The sequence below is a fragment of the Marmota flaviventris genome, chromosome 2, assembly GCF_047511675.1.
Source record: "Marmota flaviventris isolate mMarFla1 chromosome 2, mMarFla1.hap1, whole genome shotgun sequence".
Classification (NCBI taxonomy): Eukaryota; Metazoa; Chordata; class Mammalia; order Rodentia; family Sciuridae; genus Marmota; species Marmota flaviventris.
This window is the reverse complement of record NC_092499.1, coordinates 193,916,628-193,925,182: the sequence shown is the minus strand read 5'-3', so window position 1 is coordinate 193,925,182 and position 8,555 is coordinate 193,916,628.

Below are 8,555 nucleotides of genomic sequence, written 5' to 3'. Positions count from 1 at the left end.
TCATTTGGGGAAGTTTGCAGTTTCTGCTGTAGGGGATCAGGGTGGTGGGAAGCGGTGAGCTGGTGATGCAAGGTTTCTAAGAACAAATTCCTCCAAATATTTCCTGCATCGATTCACGCAAGTCTCTACCTGTTCGTTAGGCACAGAGAACATTGTCATCAGGGGGACGATGAAAACGTCTGTTTTTGTTTAGTTGTTTTTGTTGTTGTTGTTGTAGATGAACACAATGCCTTTATTTATTTATTTTATGTGGTGCTGAGGATCGAACCCAGGCAAGCACTCTACCACTGAGCCACAACCCCAGCCCTGTTTTTTAATTTCTGAAACAGAAGGAAAAGATGGATATGATAATAATGAATATATAGGAATGAACTCAACCTGGATTATACGCAGATTTATGCTAGCAAGGTGGCATGAATGTCCTCATGGACAGCCATGTGGATGATAGAGGAGGACTCAGAAGGCAAAAGTACCAGGACCCTGAGAACACACTGTGGACCTCACCCTCCCCAACCGCACCCAACCCCAGCCCTGCTTCCTTTCCACACCTCCTGTGCCAGGCCAGGTGCTGGGACCTGGGATATCAAGAGCAACAGGTTGTGCTGGCCATTCCCTGAGCCTAGTCTTGTGGGCCAGGACAGACAATATACCCAAATGTTAAAAATTAAAAACCGTACAGTAGACGGATGGGGAAAGGCATTGAACTGTTCAATGAACAACCTTCGTTTGGATTTGGAAGGTTCCCCAAAAAACTCATGTGTTCAAATCATGGTCCCTAAAACAGCAAGGTTCAGAGGCCATGACTGGATCATGAGGGTCCTGAATTTGTCAGTGGATTACTCCACAATGAATCCACTTACTGGATTAATCCACAATGGCTGAATGGACTACTGGAAAGTGGGACCTGGTTGGAGGAAATAGGTCCCTGGAGGTGTGCTCTGGAAGATTCATCTTCTCCCCAACCCCTTCCTCCCTCCCTCTTTTTCTCTCTCCCCCCTTCCCAGCTGCCAAAAGCTGAGAAGCTCTTCTCCACCAGACCCTTGCCACCATGATGTTCTGCCTCACCTTGGGCCCAAAAGAAGGGAGTTGGGAGACCATGGACTGAATGCATGCATTGCTGGGGATTGAACCCAGGGCTTCATGCATGCAAGGCGAACACTCTACCAACTGAGCTACATCCCCAGCCCCTCTTATCAGCTATTTTGACCTCAGTCATTAAAAGTTGGCAGTTGCAACCCACATAAGTGTGGACATTAAATTTTCAAAACCCAAATCAAATGTTATTAGACACTAAAATGTACAAATGACAGAAGCAAGAAAGTAGAATAGAGGTGAAGGATGGGTGGGGAACACCACTGTCCTCCTCAGACCAAGTGGGGAGGTAGGGAGGCACTGAGCATGGTGAGGAAGGAGAGGAGACGACGCTCCCCAGAGGCTCTGAGTGCGCAGGATAGCTGAACCCTGACACAGGCTGGACCCACGGGGACCACCCAAAGGAAATGGGAACATTTTCTCCCCGACTTTCGGGAGGCAGGTGTTCACCTGGCAATGGTTAGACAGTCCCATAGAGCAAAAAGTTGTCCTACCCAAAACGCCCTCCGTGTTCCCACTGAAAAACACAGCAGTGGTCCAACTAAACACAGGGGATCATGAAACAGAATTTGAGAGGTGAGAGCTAGCAACACGGAGAGGTCAGTGTACCAGGGGCGAGGGCTGGGGAGGGGAGAGTGTGTGAGATGCCGGGTTCCATTTTTAATACTGTTTGATGGTTTTGACCATTTGCAGATATGATTTTCTAAATCTTTTTTTAAAGCAGTTTCAACAGTGTGAGAGGGTGGCAGGCACGGTGGTGCACATCTGTAATCCCAGTGACCCAGGAAGCTGAGGCAGAAGGATCGCAAGACAGAGACCAGCCTCAGCAGCTCAGTGAGGCCCTAAGCAATTTATTGAGACTCTGCCTCAAGATAATAAATAAATAGGGCCAGGAATGTGGCTCTGTGATTACAATCTTTTATTTGAATTTTCAAATGTTTGCTCTTGTTAAATCATCTTTGGTTTCAAAGGCACACTCGCCTGTAATTCCAGCAGCTCCAGAGGCTGAGGCAGGAGGATCTTGAGTCAAAGCCAGCCTCTGCAACTTAGCAAGACCCTAAGCAATTTAGTGAGACCCTGTCTTTAAGTTTAAAAATACAAAAAAGGGCTGGGGATGTGGTTCAGTGGTTAAGTGCCCCTAGGTACAATCCCCAGTACCATAAAAATAAAAAATTAAAAAAGACATATCCAGCAGGAATTACAGAGCATCTGCATATCTTCGAGGGGGAAAAAAAAACCTATAGCCCCAATGTAGTTCGAAACCACATTAAATTTAATCTCCACAAAGGAGGACCTCAAATTTCTGTTGACCTGCTAACAGGCGCCACCATGTGGCAATGATGTAAACACAAGCTTCCGTCCATCCTAACTAAAAAATTCTTGGAGAATTTCTAATTTTACAGTATTCACACTATTGCAAACTCAGTACATCCAAGCAAACGCTAAGCCATCGCTGATTCACAGTTTCGATTTGCATGCTTCATATCTGCAGAAGACCCATCCGTGTCAGTTAGGGTTCAAACAGGCTGATGCTATGTCAGAAAACCTTTGGTGTGGTTTGCATTGTAGATGAAAGGAGGCTGTGGAGCTAGTTGTGATTTATGATTATTTTATATGAATGATCAGCAAAAAGCAATAAGACTCATTAGAAGGTTCCATTTTTCAATTACACTTGCCTGCTCACCTTCAAAAACTGATAATGACAAGGGATCGCTAATAAAAGTTTCACCAAAAGTCTTGCCGTTCAACATTGCCTTTGTTTCTGGTGGGTAAAACCCTGAATCTTGCCATTTTGAAACTTGGCACTCCAGTCTTTTTTGTTGTTGTTGTTGTTATTGTTGTATTTTTTTATAGTTGTTGATATACCTTTATTTTATTTATTTATATGCAGTGCTGAGAATCGAACCCAGTGCCTCACACTTGCCAAGCAAGTGCGCTACCACTGAGCCACAGCCACAGCCCCTCCAGTGTCCTCTTACAGGTCGCAAGATAATGCCCAAACACCTTAACCAGCTAACCAACACCTCTTTGGCTTCTTCAAATCCTTCCTTGGCACAAAACTGTACCCAAAGTGTTCCCACCTAATCATGGTCCACAGAGGACCTGCACAGCCTTCAAACTTGCCCAGGTCATTAGTCAGAAAGCTCAGCAGGTGCAGACCCACCAGCCTCCTTACACAAGTCTCCAACTAGACAGTGCGCATCCCAGGAAGCCCTTCTCAAGAGGACCAAGTCTTCCAACATGGAAATAAAATTCCATAAAGCAGGAGGTGCTTCGATCAGCCCAGTCAGCCACATCCTGCCTCACCTGGAGACAGTATCAAAGATCCAGTGACCCTGGAGTCAGACCCGTGTTAGGCCTTATGACTATCTAACCACCCAAACCCTCTGCTCAAGCCCCAAAGCTCCCATCACACTCAGAGCAAAACTAAAAATCTTCGGACAGCACCAAGCTGCCTCTCTCCTCCTCACAGCCTCCAGGGCCCTCCATGTTCTCAAGTGACCGACACAGGGCTTTGTTCCTGGTTTCAAATGCTTGCCCCCAACATTTCCCTCCAGTTCATTGTGTGGCTCACTCCCCTCACCCCCAAGACTTTCCAACTTCAGTGAGGACAACCACATTTGAGGTTGTTGAATGACACCCCCAAGCTGGGTGCTCCTTAAAGTTTCGTTTCTATATAGTTTGTTTTGGTTTTGTTTTTTCTTGGTACTGGGGATTGAACTCAGGGGCACTCAACCACCAAGCCACATCCCCAGCCCTATTTTTGCATTTTAGAGATAGGGTCTCACTGAGTTGCTTGATGCCTTGCTTTCGCTGAGGCTGGCTTTGAACTTGAAATCCTCCTGTCTCAGCCTCCCAAGTCGCTGGGATTACAGGTGTGCACCACCTCACCCAGCTCTATGTAGTTCTTAAAACTTCTGATGCACCGTATAATGCACTTAGTTGCTGCCCCATAAGGCCAAAGATTTGGTCTTTTCACATGACAAGCCCGCATTGAGCAAATCAATGAGAAGGCCTTAGAGAACTGTCTTTGGCAGACTCCACAAATGCCATTTGCTTTTGGTTTAACAATACTCAGGCAACAGGGAGAGGGAGACTGCACTGGGCACCAGGGCCTGCCCAGTCCCACCTGCACCCGGAGCCCTAAACTGTCTGTCTCTGGTTGGTTGTAATGACATAGAAAGTGCTAACCTAAAGACTAATGTCAAGCATGGCGGTGCACACCTGTGATCCCAGCGGCTCAGGAGGCTGATGCAAAAGGATCATGAGTTCAAAGTCAGTCTCAGCAAAAATGAGGTGCTAAGCAACTCAATAAGAACCTGTCTCTAAATAAAATACAAAATAGGGCTGGGGATATGGTTGAGTGCCCCTGAGTTCAATCCCTGGTACAAAAAAAAAGAGGCTAGAGCAGGAGGATCACAAGTTTAAAGCCAGCCTACAAAACTTGGTGAGACCACATCTCAAAATAAAAAATAAAAACGGCTGAGTACCACAGGGTTCAATCTTCAGTACTGTTTAATAAGAAAATATGGGGCTGGGGATGTGGCTCAAGCGGTAGCGCCCTCGCCTGGCATGCGTGCAGCCTGGGTTCGATCCTTAGCACCACATACAAAGATGTTGTGTCCGCCGAAAACTAAAAATTCTCTCTAAAAAAAAAAAGAAAAAGAAAACAATGTGAGACCAGGGTCACTCTTTGTGTGGCGCTCCCAAGGAGTCCTGTGTGGCAAGGGCATTCATATCGTCACTGCTGACCCTGCAGCAGTCATTTCGATTCAGGACTGTTGATAAGTTCGCATTCATCAGCATTCGTCACTTTAAAGTCCCTGAGCCAAGCCAGGCTGAGCCTGGTCCATCTCCAGGATTCTTGATGGGGCTATCTCTGAATGAAATGAGAGGGATTCTGGGGAGGAGAACAGGAGAAAGGTGTGATAGGAGGGAAGGGGAGACTGCAGGCTCAGCCCCCAAGTCCTGGAGCCTGAGAGGATTAGTGCCCCTCCTCCTCCCTCTAGGGCCCCTCCTTCCCTAGGCAATTAAGTTACCTCAGACCTGCCTAGCGCAGGGGAATTCTCACGGTGCCACTAGCCATCTCAGAACCTAGCTTCTAAGGGCAAAGGTGAAAAGACAATGGGTACAGTTTTCCTTTTTTTTTTAATTAAACTGGGTTTCTGGCATCACTGGAAATAAAAACCAAAAAGCACCTGTATCACTGTGCTCCAGCATCACAGCTGCCAAGGACAAGGACGACACTAGGAAACAGGCGAGCTTATGGAATTTTGAATGAGAAGAGTCTTAAATATTTTAATAAAAGCATATTAATAGTCTTATATTCCCTTTAGTGTTTGAAATGGCACAATGATCCATATTTGAAAACTTGCCCCAAAGACCAAAGTTGAACATCAAAGCTGGTAGGACAAGGAAATGACTTCAGGTCATGCCTGCGCCACCTGGTGGTGACACCTCATTTTTGTTTTTAAATATTTTTTTTAGTTGAGTTGGACACAATACCTTTATTGATTTTTATGTGGTGCCGAGTATTGAACCTGGGGCCTTGCACGTGCTAGGCGAGAGCTCTACCGTTGAGCCACAGCCCCAGCCTGACACCCGTTTTAATGAAACCAGCCACAGCTCTTGGTCGCTTGGCTAGACAGAAAGAAGCCCTGAGTAATGCAAGTGCCTATTCCTGGTGGCCTTCCAGAAGCCTCTCTCACATGTGACCAGAGGCACCTTGTGCTCATCACTTTCCTCGTGACTAGAGACTAACCTGGTTCCCAATGAAATCAAATTCTCACTACTGCTTCAGCTAAAGGGGCAAAATACCCACCTTTTACCAGTCAGTTCAATCACAGGAGCGGCTCTGCATCAAGAGCTGAGGGGGGGCTGGGCTGCACCTCAGTAGGGAACGTGGCCGCAGCAGGCAAGAAAACCAAAAGGAACCTCAACCTCATGGTGACAGCCAAGGACCCCCACCTGCCCTCCAATAGACACTGGCCACATCCTCTGGGAATGAACACGGGGCCTTCTGGGGGCCTCGGCCTCCCTCCCACCCACCCCCCCCATGACTAGAGACCAACTCAAGCTCTCCAGATGACATTTCCTTTGATTCTTCGGAAGTGTGCTCTTTCTTTTCTTCAGAAAAAAAATTAATGAAATGGCCCACAAATCAAGTTGTGCTGTATCTACTCATGTTTTTTTATATAATGAGAATATAAGTACTAGCTACATACATGCCTATATTCTTAAAAAGAAACAATGGAAGGCTAAACCAAAAACTCATTTTAAAGAATGGTTACTTTTAAGCAGGGCACAGTGCCGCGCACACCTATAATCCAGCAATTCAGGAGGCTGAGGCTGGACGATCACAAGTTAGAGGCCAGCCTCAGGGATTTATCACGACTATCTCAAATCAAAAAAATAAATAAATTTATACTGGTTTAATCCCCAGTATAAAAAAGAAAGTAATAATTACTATTGGATAGCATAGTAAGAGGAAAAAAAATCTCAAAACATGCCTGGTTTACTTTAAAGCTATGGAAGTGTTTTGCATAACAAAATTACATGTAGAAACAAAAAAAAAGAGCCACAGCAGTATCCAACAACAGGAAGCCAGGAGCCCAGGGTCTGCTGGCATATCATGCAGGCAATTCAGGTCAACACCACACTGCCTGTCCTTGAACAGGACCATCCAGCAGAGGGGAGATCCCCAGAGAACTTGACTGCTGGGTTCCACTCAAGAGTTCCTGAGTCAGCAGATCTAGGGTAACTCTGATACTATCCATGTCCAACAATTTCTCAGTGGGGACACTGCTGGTGGAGGTGGGCGGAGGGACAACTGGAAAACCAGTGATAGAAACAAACAGATTGACCAAAAAAATGTAGAGCTTCATTTAGTAACCATGTCAGTGACAACACATTGTTTTTGTTATACACAGGCTAATGCCATTGGTAACCCAGATTTTTCAAGTAATCAAATACAAAATCAGAGCAAAAACTAAAATTTAAATTGGAAATAATTCACTGAAGTTTTGTGGAGTTTTTTTTCCTTTAAAATATATATGTATGTATTTCCACCAGGTGTGATGGTGCACAACTGTAAACCCAGTTACTAGGGAGGCTGAGGTATTATGGTCTGGGCAAGAATGGTCATGGCAATTTGGCAAGATCCTGTCTCAATATAAAAAACACAGGATTGGGGATGTAGCACAGACAAAAAAGAAAAAGAAAAAGAAAGACACCAATGAGGTCACTGTAACGAGTAGATAGATCCTGTCTGGCTCAGATCACAACAGACCAAGTGCACAAAGACATTTGAGGAATCCAGGACATGCACGGACTTGCAGAAGCTGGTTATGAGAAATGGCTGCTCACATAGTTAAGTGAAATAATGTGAAGTCCTCATCTGTGAAAGAGACCTACTGGATTATTTTAGGGATTAAATCAAATCATGACTAAGATTTGCTTTAAAATACTACAGGGTGGGGCTGGAGAGTAGCAAAACGTGGAGCAAGAACACAGAGATTTAATACACTAATCTGAAATTGTGTATGTTTAAAGCTACATTTCGTGAGACTTTAAATAAAACAAATTGGGAACCAAGAACAAATAAAGACCAAAAACCAAAACTGCAAAACACCAAATCTATATTTACATCCACATATAATAACATAACTTTAAGCTGAAATATATCATAAATAAAACAATGTCTACTGTTTGACAACTTAAGTATCAACAATTAAAATAAATCAAATGGAATGAAATAAATACATAAACAAAAAATCCAACAAATTGTACCTCTATTATATGTACTGTTGTCTCAAAGGAAAAACACATACAAAACCAGTAGTATCCCAATAGTTAATACTGATGGACAAAAAAACATATCTTGAAGTACAAAGGGCTGTGAAAAAAATTGATATTTTTATGCATTCAGAAATGTAGTTGGAAAAGAGAGATTTGAAAGCCCCCAAAATTTCAGCATAACACAAACTGACTTGTTTGCAAATAGATTTGGTGATTTTTTTTTTTTAAATACAGGTTTAAATTTCAGCCCGCTATTATCACATCCCCCCTTTTAAGATTTACATTTACAGTCACAGCAAGCTTTCTGTAACACTTACTGGATTAGGCAAAGACGGAATCAATCATCTTGCAAATGTGTTAATCTTCAAAAATAGGCTATAAAAAGTGCAAAACTATGAAAACAAAATCTAGATTATGTACATATGGCTCAGCTTGTGAACAGGAAAACAGGTAATAGTGTCCACTTTCCTGATACAAAGCACTTTGCTGCAATGCCAGCAGACTGGTCTCAGACTGGGTCTCCCCTGAACAACACGGGAGTTAAGACTTCTACCAATGATGCCCCGCGTTGCATAATGAGAAAAAAAAAAAAAAAAAAAATCAGGATTATTTGAGTACTTTACCCTTGTCCTACAGAGAGGAGCAGGGCAAGAAAAATTAGCAGT